Here is a 17,183-nt window from a genome sequence, read left to right on the forward strand (position 1 = left end):
ACTCCTGGCCTCAAGAGATCAGCCCGCCTCGGTCTCCCAACGTGCTGGGATTACAGGTGTGAGCCACTGCACCTGGCTACATATCCATACTCTTCTAAAGACCAAATCATTTTACCAGTTGACTGTCAGTTGCCTACCCCAGGCACTAGGTGTTCCTGTCTCAGCCATTCCATGAAGAGTGGTCAGCATTTCTAGGGTAGTATTCAGAACCTGTAGACAACAATAAGCCCATGAGCGCCAACCACACCAGTCACTTCCTAGCCCCTCCTCCCTCTCTTCTGCCTCTGAATACATAATCTTGAAGGGGGCTCACAATGATCCATGAATGCCACTCTCTTTATGATCATGTCTTTAAAATGTATTTCCCCTGGATTTTTTCGTCCTCACACAGTCCTCTTTAAAATCTGAATGACTACATTTTAGTACAATTTCTTCTCATCTTAAGGTGTATTTCCTAAACTTCTTAGAGATACCAACAACAGATACTAGTTTCAAGAGTCTCTCAACAGATACTGGTTTCAAGAGTCTCTCTCTAAGGGTCTCTCCTGTCCATCTCCTTCCCTCCAGCCCCCATTTTTCCACCAACCTTCCCACCAGACCACCACAACAGGAGTTACATAGCATGCCCAGAAAAATCTCCTGCCTTAATGAAATTTGTCTTTTTAGATTTGCAACCCTATTTGTAACGCTAGAGGTATTTTCTCAAGACAGGTATTTTATGAGTCATTGGGAAACCATTATCCCATGACCACATCTGAGACCATGGATGTTTACTCACTAAGAAAATTTAGATATTTTCAAAATTTAGCTGAATAGGAACAGATTATTTTCAGCTGCAAATTCCTTTCTGGTGCAGATCAAAATTGTGATAATTTTTTTAAATATTTAAGTCACTTACAGTTAAATTACATAAACACACAAATAGTGCACCAAATAAGATTTTGAAGTCCTTTATGTTTGAGGCTAAGAGTCAAACTCTTGTCTTGTCTTTATCAATGATGACTGCAAATTTTACAGAGGGTAATAGAGGAAGAATCTTCCTTAAATCAATCATAGGTAAATACTAACATCTCTCTATATTAGGTGCCAGGATTGACTTTGAAAGTGGCAAAGGGTGTATCTCTCTCCCTCTTCTAGTGACTTGTCACCATGCCTGAAGTCACACCATTAGATGCCTTTCCTCTTAGTCTTATAGGTTTTTTGCTCTTTAGGAGCCCCTTTACTATTTTTTTAAAGTTTTTTTTTTTTTGAGACGGAGTCTCACTCTGTCACCCAGGCTGGAGTGCAGTGGTGCAATCATGGCTCACTGCAACATCCGCCTCCCGGGTTCAAGCAATTCTCCTGCCTCAGTCTCCTAAATACCTGGGATTACAGGTGCCGTAACCACACCTGGCTAATTTTTGTGTTTTTTAGTAGAGATGAGATTTCACCATGTTGGCCAGACTGATCTCAAACTCCTGACCTCAGGTGATCTGCCTGCCTCGGTCTCCCAAAGTGCTGGGATTACAGGATTGAACCGCCACGCCAGGCCCCCTCTACTTTTTTTTTTTTTTTGGCAGTTTTTATGGTTTTCTTTAAACACAAAACACGCACATGAGCTGCCTATTCATTTTCTTTGCTGCGCAGTATGGCATTGAGGTTGGTGACTCTGATGGCCAGCTGGGCTGCTCTTTCCACGATGGCCTTGCAGTTCTTGAAAGAAACACGGTGAGCAATCTTAGCACAGTAAGATTTGTTGCACATCACCAGCACTTCCAGCTCCTCGATGTCATGGAGCAGGAATTCCCGGAAACCACTGGGCAGCATGTGCTTTGTTTTTTTGTTGCTCCCCTAACCAACATTGGGCATCAAGATCTGGCCCTTAAACCTTCTACAAACCCTATTGTCAATACCTCTGGGTTTCTGCCAGTTAGGCTTCATTTTGACATATCAGTCTGACTGGTACAGGATGAACTTCTTAGTTCTCTTTTTGACAATCTTGAGTTTCACAAGGGGTCTGAGGGCAGCTGTGATGCCAAGGAGGAGATGGCTGCCACCTCTGTAGGCAGCGCTGAGGAAGAGAGAATATTCTCTACTATTTTATTTTATTGTTTCACTTTTGGAGACAGAGTCTTGCTCCATTGCCCAGGCTGCAGTGCAGTGGCACGATCATGGCTCACTACAGCCTCGACCTCCTAGGCTCAAATGTTCCTCCTGGGATTACATGTGTGAGCCACCATGCCAGGCCCATTTCTTTTTAAATTAAGCATTTTATCATGCCTGTAATCCCAGCACTTTGGGAGGCTAAGGCAGGTTGATCACCTGAGATCAGGAGTTTGAGACCAGCCTGGCCAACATGGTGAAACCCTGTCTCTACTGAAAATACAAAAAAAAAAAAAAAAAAAAAAAAAATTTGGCCGGGAATGATGGCCAAACACCTGTAATCCCAGCTACTCGGGAGGCTGAGGCAGGAGAAATGCTTGAACCCAGGAGAGAGAGGTTGCGGTGAGCTGAGATTGCACCACTGCACTCCAGCCTGGGCAACAAACCTCTGTCTCTAAATAAATAAAATAATAAATTAATTAAGCATTTTATTTTGAGATAATTATAAATTCACATGCAGTTGTAAGAAAAAGTATAGAGACATTTCCATATATCCTTTACCCAGTTTCCCCAATGGTAATATCTTGCAAAACTTTAGTACAATAACACAAGCAGGATATTGACACCATTACATTGTCAATACAGGTACAGAACATTTCTGTCATCACAAGGATTCCCTCATGTTGCCCTTCTATGGCTACACTCCTCTCCCATCTCACCTTGATCCCTGGCGACCACTAATCTGTTATCCACTTCTGTGATTTTGTCAAGAAAGTTACAGAAATGGAATCATACAGTATATAGCCTTTCCTTTCTTTCATTTTCTTTCTTTCTTTTCTTTTTTTTTTTTTTTTTAGAAGCAGGGTCTCATTCTGTCACCCAGGCTGGAGTGCAGTAGCTTTGACCTTCTGGGCTCAAGCAATCCTCCTGTCATTGCCTCCTGAGTATCTGAACTACAGTGCACACCAGCATACCTGATTATTTTTAAAATTTTTTTGTAGAGATAGGGTTTCACTGTGTTGCCCAGACTGATCTTGAACTCCTTGAACTCCTGGCCTTAAGCGATTTTCCCACCTTAGCCTCCCAAAGTGCTAGGATTACAGGTGTGAGCCACTGTGCCCAGTCAGGTTTTTTTTTTTAACTATTGAGTTTTCAGAGTTCTTTACAGATTCCTTATACCAGTCCTTTGCTGGATAATTGGTTTACAAGTATTTTCTCCCAGTTTGTAGCTTGTCTTTTTATCTTCTTAGCAGAATCTTTCCCAGAGGAAAATTTTTAAATTTTGATGAGGTCCAACTTATCAATTTTTCACTTATGGCTTGTGCTTTTGATGTTAAGTCTAAGATCCCTTTGCCTCTGCCTAACCCCCCACAATTTTCACCTGTATTATTTTCTTTTTTTTTTTTTTTTTTTTTTTTTTTTGGGACGGAGTCTCACGCTGTTGCCCAGGCTGGAGTGCAGTGGTGCGATCTCGGCTCACTGCAAGCTCCGCCTCCCGGGTTCCCGCCATTCTCCTGCCTCAGCCTCCTGAGTAGCTGGGACTACAGGCGCCCGCCACCGCGCCCGGCTAATTTTTTGTATTTTTTTTTTTTTAGTAGAGACGGGGTTTCACTGTGGTCTCGATCTCCTGACCTTGTGATCCGCCCGCCTCGGCCTCCCAAAGTGCTGGGATTACAGGCGTGAGCCACCGCGCCCGGCTATTATTTTCTAAAGGTTTTCTAGTTTCATGTATTACATTTAAGTTGGTGATCCACTTGAGTTAATTGTTCATAAAGAGTAAGATTTAGGTCAAGGTTCATTTTTCTGCCTATGGATGTCCAATTGCTCCAACATCATTTGTTGAAAAATCTTTATTTTCTCCATTTAGCTGTTGCACACCTTTGTCAAAGGTCATTTCACCATACTTGTGTGGGTCTATTTATGGGTTCTATGTCCTATTCTATTGATCTATGTGTCTTTCCCTCCATCAATAACACACAGTCCTAATTACTGTAGCTATATGATAAGTCTTGAAATTGGGTATAGTAATTCCTCCCACTTTATTCCTCTTTAAATTTTGTTTTTGTTGAGGCTGGGCATGGTGGCTCACGCCTGTAATCCCAGCACTTTGGGAGGTTGAGGTGGGTGGATCACCTGAGGTCAGGAGTTGGAGACCAGCCTGGCCAACATGGTGGAACCCCATCTCTACTAAATACAAAAAGTTAGCCAGAGGTGGTGGCACATGCCTGTAATCCCAGCTTCTTGGGAGGCTGAGGCAGGAGAATCGCTTGAACCCAGGAGGTGGAGGTTGCAGTGAGCCGAGATTGCGCCATTGCACTCCAGCCTGAGCAACAAGAGCGAAACTCCATCTCAAAAAAAAAAAAAAAAAAAATTGTTTTCACTAGTCTAATTCTTTACCTTTCCATATAAATTTTAGAATAATCTTGTGTATATCTGTAGAAATTCTTGCTGGGATTTTGATAGTATTTGCATAAAACCTGTATATCAACTGATGTCTTTACTATGTTGAATCTTCCACTCTGTGAACATAGTATATTTCTCCAGATATTTAAATCTTTTATTTCTTTCATCAACATTTTTGTAGTTTTCACCATACAAGTCCTATATATGTTTTTTCATTTTTATCGTGTTTAAATATACATAAAATTTATCATTTTAACCTTCTTTTATTTTTCTGAGATAAGATCTTGCTCTGTCACCCAGGCTGGAGTACAGTGGCGTGATCACAGCTCAATACAACCTCCACCTCCTGGGTTCAAGCTATCCTGCCACCTCAGCCTACCTAGGAGCTGCGACCACAGGCACACACCACCACGCCTGGCTAATTTTTGTATTTTTTTTTGTAGAGACAGGGTTTTGCCATGTTGCCCAGGCTGGTCTCAAACTCTTGGACTCAAGTGATCTACTTGCCTCAGGCTCCCAAAGTGTTGGGATTACAGGCGTGAGCCACTGCACCTGGGCTTAACCATTTTTAAGTGTACAGTTCGGTGGCATTAAATATATTCACAATGTTGTGCAACCATCATTACCTTCCATCTCCATAATTCTTTTCATCATGTAAAACTGAAACTCTATACCTATTAAACACTCTCCCAGCCCCTGGCAGCTACCATCTGTCTTTTTCTATGATTTTGACTTTTCTAAGTACCTCATATAAGTGGAATTATATAGTATTTGTCTTTTTATGACTGGTTTATTTCACTTAGCATAATGTCTTCAAGGTTTGTCTGTGTTGTAGCATGTGCCAGAATTTCCTTCCTTTTTAAGGCTAAATAACATTCCATTGTAATGGATAGACCACATTTTGCTTACCCATCTATCTGTTGATGGACATTTGGATTGCTTCTACATTTTAGCATTTGTGAATAATGCTGCTATAAACATGGGCATATAAATATCTCTTCAGGACCCTGCTTTCAATTCTTCTGGGTATATACCCAGAAATGGAATTGTTGAATCATATGACAATTATATTTGTAATTTTTAAAGAAAATGCCATGCTGTTTTCCACAGTGACTGTATCATTTTATATTCCCACCAACAGTGTATAAGGGTTCCAATTTCTCCACATCCTTACCAACACCTGTTACTTTCTGTTTGTTTGTTTGTTTTTGTTTTTTTGAGACAGAGTCTCCCTCTGTTGCCCAGGCTGGAGTGCAGTGGCACAATCTCAGCTCACTGCAACCTCCGTCTCCCAGGTTCAGGTGATTCTCTTGCCTCTGCCTCCTGTGTAGCTGGGACCACAGGCGCATGCCACCATGCCCGACTAATTTTTGTATTTTTAGTAGAGACGGGGTTTTTCCATGTTGGCCAGGCTGGTCTCAAACTCCTGACCTCAGGTAATCCACCTACCTTGGCCTCCCAAAGTGCTGGGATTACAGGCATGAGCCACCGCACCCAGCCCTACTTTCTGTTTTTTTAAGTAGTAACCACCCTAATAGGTGCGAGGTGTTATATCATTGTAGTTTTGATTTGCATTTCCCAAATGATTAATGATATTGAGCATCTTTTCATGTGCTTATTGGCCATCTATATATCTTCTTTGGAGAATGTTATGTTTTGTTCTGAATTATTGTAAATGATATTTTATTTTCAATTGTGAAAATGTTTACATGTTCATTGCCAGTATATAAAAATAAAATTGATTTTTAATGTTATTCTTGAACACTGTCTTTGCTGAAATCACTTATCAGTTCTAGTAGGTTTTTGTTTTGTTTTGCTTTGTTTGTAAATCTCGTAGGATTTTCTACATATACTACCATGCCATCAACAAATAGGGCCAGTTTGAAATAATTCTTTCCAATCTGTATGCCTTATATTCCTTTTTCTTGCCTTATTGTGCTGGCTAGAACTTCCAGTACTATGTTGAATATGAGTAGTGAGAGTGGCCACTTTCAGCTTCGTCCCTGTCCTAAGGGGAAAGCATTCAGTCTTTTGTTGTTTTTGTTGTTTTTTGAAGGCATCTCCCTCTGTTGCCCAGGCTGGAATGCAGTGGCACAATCTTGGCTCACTGCAACCTCCGCCTCCTGGGTTCAAGTGATTCTTCTGCCTCAGCCTCCTGAGTAGTTGGGATTACAGGCATGTGCCATCACGCCCAGCTAATTTTTGTATTTTTAGTAGAGACAGGGTTTCACCGTGTTGGCCAGGATGGTCTCAATCTCTTGACCTCATGATCCACCCGCCTTGGCCTCCCAAAGTGCTGGGATTACAGGCGTGAACCACCACGCCTGGCCAGCATTCAGTCTTTTATCATTAAGTATTAAATTAACCGTAGGGTTTTTGTAGATGCTCTTTATCAAGTTGAAAAAGTTCCCCTCTAGTCCTAATTTGCTAAGAGTTTTCTGATTATCATAAATGGGTATTGAATTTTGCCAAATGCTTTTCCTTTATCAATTGATATGGTCACATGAGTTTTCTTCTTTAGCTTAGTAATATGGTGAATTCTATTAAGTAGTTTTAGCAAATTGAATCAGCCTTGCACCCCAGGAATAAAGTCTACTTTATCATGTTGTATAGTTCTTTTTATATATTGTTGAATTTTATTTGCTAATATTTAGTTAAGAAATTTTGCATGCATATTCATGAGGAAAATTGGTCTGTAATATCTTTTTTTTGTACTGTCTGTGTCTAGTTTTCTTACCAGGATAATAGCTTCATAAAATGAATTGAGAAGTGTTCCATCCTCTTCTATTTTCTAAAGCAGATTGTTTAGAATTAGTTTAATTCTTTTAAATTTGGTAGAATTTTCCAGTGGAATCTTCTGATATTTCTTTTTTTTTGGCGGGGGGTTAAATTACAAATTCAATTTCCTCAATATATAGGGATTCAAACTATATATTTCATATTGGGTGAGTTGTTTTAGTTTGTTATTATTATTATTATTATTTTGAGACGGAGTCTCGCTCTGTCCCCCAGGCTGGAGTGCGGTGGCGCGATCTCAGCTCACTGCAAGCTCCACCTCCCGGGTTCCCGCCATTCTCCTGCCTCAGTCTCCGTAGCTGGGACTACAGGCGCCCGCCACCTCGCCCGGCTAGTTTTTTTGTATTTTTTAGTAGAGACGGGGTTTCACCGTGTTAGCCAGGATGGTCTCGATCTCCTGACCTCGTGATCCACCCGTCTCGGCCTCCCAAAGTGCTGGGATTACAGGCTTGAGCCACCGCGCCCGGCCTAGTTTGTTATTTTTGATTAATTGGTCTATTTCCTCTAAGTTGTCAAACTTATGTGTAGAGTTGTTCATAGTATTCCCTTACTTTCCTTTTGATGTCTGCAGGGTCTATAGTGATAGCCCCTATTTCATTTCTGATATTGGTAATTTATATCTTTTCTCTTTCTTTCTGTCTTTCTTTCTTTCTTTGTCAATCTTGATAGAGATTTGTCAATTTTATTTATGATTTCAAAGAGCAAGCTCTGTGTTTCATTGATTTTCTCTGTTGTTTTGCTGTTTTCAATTTCATTGATTTCTGCTCTTATCTTTATTATGCATCTCCTTCTGCTTGCTTTGGGTTTATTTTGCTTTTCTTTTTCTAATTTGTTTTTCTTATAACCACTACCAGGACCCATTTTTCTAAATTCTTGAGGTATATTCTGCTGTTGTTGAGTAGAGTACTCTATAAATGTTGATTAGATCCTGTTAGTTGATGATATTGTTGAGCTTTTCTATATCCTTGCTGATTTTCTGGCTAGTGGTACTATCAGTTGTTGAGAGAGGGATGTTGACGTCTCTAATTGTGAATTTGCATATTTCTACTTTCAGCTCTATCAGATCTTGATTCACATACTTTGCTGCTCTGTTACTTAGTGCAAACACATTTAGGAGTGCTATGTCCTTTTGGTGTACTGACCCATTTATCACTATATAATGTCCTTTTCTGTCTGTGGTAACTTTCTGTTCTTTGCAGTCTACTTTATCTGATATAATAGAGCTATTCCTATTTTGTCATGATTAATTCTTGTATTACATATCTTTTTCCATTCTTTTACTTTCAATCTGCCTTTATCATTATATTTGAAATGAGTTTCTTATAGACAGTATATAGCTGGGTCATGCTTTTTGATCCACTCTGCCAAAGTAGTATATTTAGACAATTTACATTGAATATAATTATATTTGCTACTTTATTTCTTGTTTTCTGTTTGTTATTTCTCCTTTTCATTTTCTATTTTCTTTCTCCTGCCTTCCATATTGATTTATTTATAGTGTTCTTTAGTATATTTCTTTATTTTTTTTTTTATTGGTTTCTCTAGGAATTACATTATACATACATATCTATCACAGTCTACTTGGGTCATCACTTTGCCAGTTTGAGTGAAGGATAGAAATCTTACCTTTATATCTATTTATTCTCCCCCATTTATATAATTGCCTTGAAGATTTCTTCCAGAGCCTTTTAAAACTATATCAGTGTTATATTTTTTGCTTAAACTGTCAAATATGATTTATAAAACCCAGGAGGAGAAGGAAAGTCTATTGTATTTACCCAGATCTTTTGCTTATCATGTTCTCTCTTCCTTTCTCATGCTCCAAGGTTACTTCTTTTATCATTTCCTTTTTGTTTAATGAACTTCCTTTAGCCATTATTTAGAGTAGAGCTGCTGGTAACAAATTATCTTAGTTTCCCTGTATTTGAGAATGTCTTGATTTCCCCTTCATTCCTGAAGGATATTTTCACTGGAGATAGAAATGCAGGTTGAGGCTGGGCGTGGTGGCTCACGCCTGTAATCCCAGCACTTTGGGAGGCCAAGGTGGGTAGATCACTTGAGGTCAGGAGTTTGAGACCAGCCTGGCCAACATGGTGAAACCCCGTCTCTACTAAAAATACAAAAATTAGCCAGGTGTGGTGGCGGGTGCCTGTAGTCCTAGCTACTCGGGAGATTGAGGCAGGAAAATCATTTGAACCCAGGAGGCGGAGGTTGCAGTGAGCCGAGATTGCACCACTGCCCTCCAGCCTGGGTGGCAGAGCAAGATTCCATTTCAAAAAAAAAAAAAAAGAAAACAAAGAAATGCAGGTTGGCAATTTTTTTCTTTTAGTACTTGAAAGTTATTGTGCCATTTCCTTCTACTCTGTTTCCTAATGTGAAATCCTGTTATTCTGTTGTTTTTCTCTTGCCATGTCATTTCTCTTTTGATGCCTTCATAATTTTTTCTTTGTCCTTAGTTTATAGAAGTTTGATTATATGTTTCTTGGTTTGAATTTCTTTGGGTTTATTCTGTTTGGAGTTCACTCAGCCTCTTGAATCTATAGGTTTATGTCTTTTGCCAAATTTGGGGTGTTTTAGGCATTATTTCTTTGAATACTTTCTTAGCCCTACCCTCTTTATCCTCTCCTTTTGGGTCTTCAGTAATACCAATGCTAGATCTTTTGTTAAAGTCCTACCTCTTCCTGAGGCGCTGTTTATTTATTTATTTATTCTATATTTTGTTTGTGTCAAGTGTGCTTGTAATTGTTCATTGCATTATTTTTGTGATGGCTGCTTTAAAATTTGTGTCAGAAAATTTTATCTCATGTTTCATCTTAGTGTTGGCATCTAAAGATTATCTTTGTTCATTCAGTTTGAGATTTTCCTTGTTTCTAGTGTAATGAGTGGTTTTTGATTGAAACTTGGACATTTTGGGTATTATGTCATGACTCTGTATCTTATTTAAACCTGATGTTTTAGCTGGCTTTTTGGACACTGCATTGGCAAGGGAAGGGGGTAGGGTGTCCCCTCATTACTGCCAGGTCAGCATAGAAAGTCTATTCAGCCTCTGTTGACATCTTGAGGGGTGTTCTTTATTATTGCTGTGTGGGGTGGGAGTTCTGGCTCCCCACTAGGCCTCCACTGACACCTCAGGGAGAGGATGGCATCAATACTGCGGAGCAATGGTAAAAGTTCTGACTCTCTACTACGCTTCTTCTGATACTGCCCAAGCAGCAAGGATGCAGGCTGGAAGTACAGGTTGCCTATGTGGTTTCCTCATCACTACCCAGCAGGGATAAAAGTACTGGCTCCGTATTTGGCCTTCTCTGAAGATATCCCAGTAGGTGGATTAGGGCACTTTGCTATAGCCTGGCAAGTGGAATTCTAGGCTCCCCGCTTGGCCTCGGCTGGTATGAATGAGGATGGGGCTACATTTTTCTTTGTTTTTTTCTGTGGTGTTTAGTCAGAGCAGAGCAGTTTCAGTCTAAAAGTTTTCTCTTCTCTTGTGTTGTTCCTTTCTTGGCCCTTTGGCCAAAAAGAGCAGTTTTTGTCAGGCCTTTTTTAGTCTGCACTTATTGATATTTCCAAGTGCCATCTTCTTCAAAGTCTCCTCCTTTCAAAGAAAGTGCCTCCTTTCAAAGTCTTCTTATGTTTATTTCATATATAATGTCCAGTTTTTCACTGTACTTAGTAGGAGGAGTAAGGAAAAGTATGCCTACTCTATCTTCTTGGAAGCAGAAATTTCTAAGTTTTAAAGATTTGTTATTAAATCATACCATACATATGGAAAAGGGCACATATCTTAAGCATACAGGACAATGAAGCTTTACCAACAATACACCCAACACAACCAATGCCTTGCAGAAGCTTCCTTATGTTCCCTCTGATCACAAGCCCCCCACCCCTGCAAAGTTAACCACTATCCTAATTCCTGACAGTATAGATTAGTGCTTTCCATCTTTGTGCTTTATATAATGGACCCCTTTAAAACATGTAAATATCCCTGGGAGATTTGATGTCTGAAGATGTCATTGACCAACACCTTGCAATGAATTAATTTATCATATAATTTTATTTATGTTTAATGCCTATGAAATAGATTGTATTATTAACCTCATTTAAGGTGAGAAAATTGAGGCTCAAAGAAGTTAAATGATTTGTCTAAGGTCACCCAAGTCACAGGCAGAAAGATTTGGCAGCCCCGGAAGAAAGGGACCTTCTTTGTCCACCTGTCCATGCATCAATTTCAGAGAAGAATCTGATTGGCTCTGGTTTAGTCTTCTGACCACTAAATGTCAAAGGCAGGAAAGGACATTGATTGACCTACCCTTCATAGTCATGTGGAGTCAGGGAGGGGATCTTCAAGTGACCCAGAGGAGGGATTGAGAAAGTAAGCTAGACAGACAGAACTTCACTTATCACAGCCCCCAGTGGGAACAAAAACAATTATTCCTATTTCTTGATTTTTGTGGACATGTTAAAATAATCAAAACTCCTGTGTCTTTTTTTCTGCCTCATTCTCTATCCACATACGACTCATTTTAAGAGTTTAGAATCACATTTTGTATAACCTGGAACGGACTGGAATGGAAGAGACTCTTTATCCTCTTAGTATATAGATGAGGGAAAGGAGGCTGATAAGAGAGTATTTTGCCCAATTTCATATACATACTTGTTTTGTTTTTTCCTCCATTTTCGTGTATCATAAGAATAACTTCATAAAATTGACAATTTAATGAAAAAAATTATTCTGTAACCCCAATGCCCCAACATATTTTCATGTGTCTTCCAGTCTTTGTCAAGTTATCTATTTATCTATATCTATATACTTATATATAAATACCATCAAGCCTGGTTAATTTCTTATGTTTTTGTAGGGACAGGGTCTCGCCATGTTGAACAGCCTGGTCTCGAATTCCTGGCCTCAAGTGATCCTCCCACCTCGGCCTCCCAAAGTACTAGGATTACAGTCATGAGCCACTGCGCCCGGCCACTCACTGATTGTTTTGATCTTAGCAGAAAATAATTCAAAGCAAAACCTCTCAGGGACATCACCATTTGAGAAGGAGACCCTTTTAAGACAGAAAAGCGCTCCTGAACTGGAGAGAGGAAATCTGCTCTTAGAAGGCCCCCTACTAAAAGACAGACTTTGCCATAGTGCTGGTGTTGCAAAGCCAGTAAGACAGTCCCCATCCCCAAAGAGCTCAAGTTCCTGGTTTCATTTCATGCACCTTTAGTAACCTCCAGCTAAATGCAGGCTGCCCCACCTCTGCCTAGAATAATAAGGGGTTATTGGACTCTCCATCAATAGGTCCTGTCAGACAAGCCATCTGTATCATTCCAGGTCCTAGCAGGAAACAGATGGCGCTCTCAGATTGGGTAAATTGAGAAGAGTTTAATAAAGAGACTATTTACAAAGGAATATCAGGGTATGGGGAAACCACAGGCCAGAAGGAGCAGAAGGAGGAAGCAATCACTGGAAACTGGAGAGACAAAATCCTGTGAAGATGGCCTCTTGACAGGAGCTGTGGTTTTTGGTCCAGGACACAGCCAGCCAGCTCTCAAGGAGGTATTTGGGGGAAATAAATACTCTGACCGCTCTCCTCTCGGTTTCCCACCTCCTGCTGGTGGCCAAAGTCAACTGGAGGGCAGAGGGCACAGGAACCATTTGATGGAGTTCACCCAGGCCTGCCTCTAGGAGCACAGAGTGGGTAGAGAAGGGTGGGGTGGGTCTGGAGGGGTCAAAGGAAGCCATGTGGTCCACCATGTGAGTTTGCAAATACTCTGCTGCAGTTCTTTGTCCAGGTTGGTTGCTATCAGCACTTCTGGTGGGGTTGAAGGTGGAGGTTGGGGGTTGGGGTGGCCTCTTCCTGAGTATTTCTAGCAGGAGGTAGGGTCCTGGTCCTGGTCCTCTTCTGCCTGGGTTGTGGGCTCTCTGTTCATCTCCAGTGCCCACAAAAGGCGTGTCGTTCACAAAAGAGGATGCCTGCTCTGAGCCCCAGTCTCTAGGCAGGGGGCTACTTCCCATACCTGTTCTGCCAGCCTTCTTTCTTTTTCTTTTTCTTTTTCTTTTCTTTTCTTCTTTTATCGTCTTTTCTCTTTTTTTTTGGTGGAGTCTCATTCTGTCGTCCAGGCTGGAATACAGTGGCACAATTTCTGCTCACTGCAACCTCTGCCTCCCGGGTTCAAGCGATCTCCTGCCTCAGCCTCCCGAGTAGCTGGGAGTACAGGTGCGTGCCACCACGCCTGGCTAATTTTTGTATTTTTAGTAGAGATGGAGTTTTACCATGTCGGCCAGGCTGGTCTCAAATTCCTGGCCTCAAGTGACCTGCCCACCTTGGCCTCCCAAAATGTTGGGATTACAGGTGTGAGCCACCGTGCCTGGCCATGCCAGCCCTGTTTCTTCTCCCTTGCCATGCCTTGAATGACTAGTTGCCTCTACAAGTGGGCTGCTACACACCCTCAGCATTGCCGGTCCACTGGATCATCCACAGCCTCACCTGGTTCCCTCAGGTTCCCCGTGGCTACCAGAAGTGAGGACACACAAGCCCTGTGTCTATGAGGACTTCACCTAGGCCATTGGCCTATCTGGGGTCCCTGTGAGCACTCCACCTCCATGCTCCAGCTGGCCTTTGCTCCCTCTCCCACTGGCCAGCTCAGTTTCTCTTTATTCCTAGCCTGCAGTGTAGGATCTGCTGCAGTAGAAGGCCTTTTCTTTAAAGATAAAAGTTAACCAATGTGCAATTTAATAAACTAGGATGTGAATTTTTAATCAGAAACCTAAAGACACTGGGTTCTTGTAGCTGCTTTACTGGAATTATCTCTCCATGTAAGACATGAGGGAGGTTAAAGGAAGATTGGGAGGCTGGGCGCGGTGGCTCATACCTGTAATCCCTGCACCTTGGGAGGCTGAAGCAGGATGATCACTTGCGGCAAGGAGTTCAAGACAAGCCTGGGCAATATAGTGAGACCCTGTCTCTACAAAAAAAAAAACCAAATAAATACAAATAAAGGAAGGCTGGGGGGCTGGAGTGGATGAGAGACTTTCTTTTTACTCTGTATCCAGTTTTACTGCCTAAAGGTTGCTTTTACAACCAAGTTTATATTGTGCTTTAAATTTCTTTCTTTCTTTTTTTTTTTTTTTTTTTTGAGACGGGGTTTCGCTCTTGTCGCCCAGGCTGGAGTGCAATGGTGCGATCTCAGCTCACTGCAATCTCCACCTCCCAGGTTCAAGTGATTTTCCTGCCCCAGACTCCCAAGTAGCTGGGATTACAGGTGTGTGCCACCATGCCCGGCTAATTCTTTTGTATTTTTAGTTGAGACGGGGTTTCATCATGTTGGCTAGGCTGGTTTCAAACTCCTGACTTCAGGTGATCCACCTGCCTTGGCTTTCCAAAGTACTGGGATTACAGGCATGAGCCCCCACACCCATCCTACTTTAAAATTTTTATAACTCTATTTTTAAAAAGAATTGGAACTAATTGTAATCAGTAACTCTGAGTAGTATGGATAGTAGAAGCACAGTACACATTGCAGGCACAAATCACAAAAATGATGAGAAAGGCAAGGCCACCGAAGATGGATTTGAAATTTCTGCTCAAGGAGCCCTTGCTTCAGTGAGAGTAGAACCATGTACGTTTTCCCAGTTATGTGAGGAGTTTGTGTGGGAACCTGAGTTAACTACTATGGCGTGTTTGATTTATTTCCATGATGATCTGGCATCCTGCAGAGGTAGGTGCTCTGGGATGCTGTCCAGTTGGCTTGCCCCTACCGGGCTCTCACTGTGTCCTTACCACTTGCTGGGAGATCCCACGGCTGCATTGGAGCTTCCATGTGTTTCATTTACTAATTGATGTTGAGGACTGGCAGGTAGAGGAGTTGGTATTTATACTTTGGGGTCATTTAGATATTTGTTGAGAATGAGGGCAGGCATGGTGGCTCACGCCTGTAATCCCAGCACTTTGGAAGGCTGAAGTGGGCAGATCGCTTGAGGTCAGGAGTTTGAAACCAGCCTGGCCAACATGGTGGAAACCCCGTCTCTACTAAAAATACAAAAACTAGCTGGGTGTGGTGGCATGCGCCTGTAGTCCCAGTTACTTGGGAGGCTGAGGCAGGAGAATTGCTTGAAGCTGGGAGGCAAAGGTTGCAGTGAGTGGAGATTGTGCCACTGTACTCTAGCCCGGGGGACAGAGCGAGACTCTGTCTAAAAAAAAAAAAAGAGAGAGAGAAAGAGGCCATTCGTAACCAAAACTCTGAAGCAGGCCTTCAACCTTTCTTGACTACCCCACCTACCTGGGAGGTCCATCCTGGGGACAGTGGGGTACAATTATGAGCAGCCATAGGCCTATGCTGAGGGCTTCTGGAGAAACTCACCTCTTCCTCCTTCTCCTCTTCATCCCCTCGCTGAAGCTCTGGGTACTGGCCTCCCAAGGTGAACATAAGAAAGAGACTCTCAAGTATTGGTTGAAACTTGAACCCAGCTGGCTTCTTGAGCTGAGGGAGATATTAACATGTGTAAGAGATTTAACTGTTAACTAGGGATCTCTGTAGATTTGTGTGAGGAACAATAACTCAACTCTATAATAATCTCCAATAAAGCTTTGAAAAACAAGACCAGTAATAACTTACTAGTATCTTGCCCTAATAGATATTAAAACTCTCTATAAAGCTAGTGTAATCAAAAAAGTAGGACATTGGAGAATAGATCAGTGAAATAGAATAGAGAAGAAAGAAATTGATTTTATCAGAACTTAATACAGTGTATAATAAAGGTGGCATTTCAATTCAGTAATGGCTTATTTAATAAATGATGCTAGAATAATTACCTAGCACATGAAAAATACAAACATAAACTCTTATTTAATTCATCTTTAATTACAGAAGATACAAAGGTAAAGTAAAAAAAGTTAGGAGAATATTTATGTAATATTTAGTTAGGGAGACCTTCTTAAATAACACAAGAAACTCAGAAAACATAAAAGAAAAAAAAAACAGATTGACAATACAGACAATTAAAATTTTTCAGTTGCACAAAACATCATGAAAAGTCAAAGAACAACTAAGAAGCTGTGAGAAAATAGTTGCAACTAATGACAGATAAAGGATTAATATCTACAATATTATAGTTAATATCAGTATTCATAATATTAAGTTGAACTGTATACAATTGCTGATAGTCAACTGTTTTTGACCAAAAGAAATGGCAATTTTGATGCCAACCCAACACACAGTGCTTCTATATATTGATAAGAAAACGACAACCCAATAGAAAAAAGGTGAAGACTATAAATTATAAACAGGTGATTCTTAGAACAGAAAATGCAGATAGCTGATATATAAAACATGTGATTATAAATATGTGAATATTTATATGTTAAAATAATAACAGGATGACTACTACGAAAAAAAAAAACAGAAAAGAATGCAACAGATGGCTACTATAAAAAAAACAGAAGATAACAAGTGTTGGCAAGAATATGTAGAAATCCCTTGTGCACTGTTGGTGGGAATGTAAAATGGCGCAGCTGCTATGGAAAACAGTATGGAGGTTCCTCAAAAAATAAAAAATAGAATTACATATGATCCAGCAATTCTACCTCTGGGTATATACTCAAAACGATTGAAAGCAGAGTCTCAAAAATATATTTGTACACCCGTGTTTATAGCAGCGTTAGTCATGATAGCTAAAAGGTGGAAGCAACCCAAATGTCCACTGACAAATGGACAAAATGAGTTGTCCATTACCTAGGTATTAAGTCCCACATGCATTAGCTGTTTATCCTGATGCTCTCCCTCCTCCCGCCCCCAAGACAGGCCCCAGTGTGTGTTGTTGCCCTCCCTGTGTCCATGTGTTCTCATTGTTCAGCTCCCACTTATAAGTGAGAACATGTGATGTTTGATTTTCTGTTCCTGTATTAGTTTGC

The 17,183-nt window shown here is 40.9% G+C and overlaps 1 pseudogene; it reads right to left on the reverse strand.

Moving 5' to 3' along the window:
* Positions 1-1,602: 1,602 nt before the first annotated feature.
* On the reverse strand, positions 1,603-5,136 carry LOC105464127 (large ribosomal subunit protein eL32-like; annotated as a pseudogene).
* Between the last annotated feature and the right edge of the window lie 12,047 nt (positions 5,137-17,183).

This window comes from Macaca nemestrina, chromosome X, assembly GCF_043159975.1.
Source record: "Macaca nemestrina isolate mMacNem1 chromosome X, mMacNem.hap1, whole genome shotgun sequence".
Taxonomy (NCBI): Eukaryota; Metazoa; Chordata; class Mammalia; order Primates; family Cercopithecidae; genus Macaca; species Macaca nemestrina.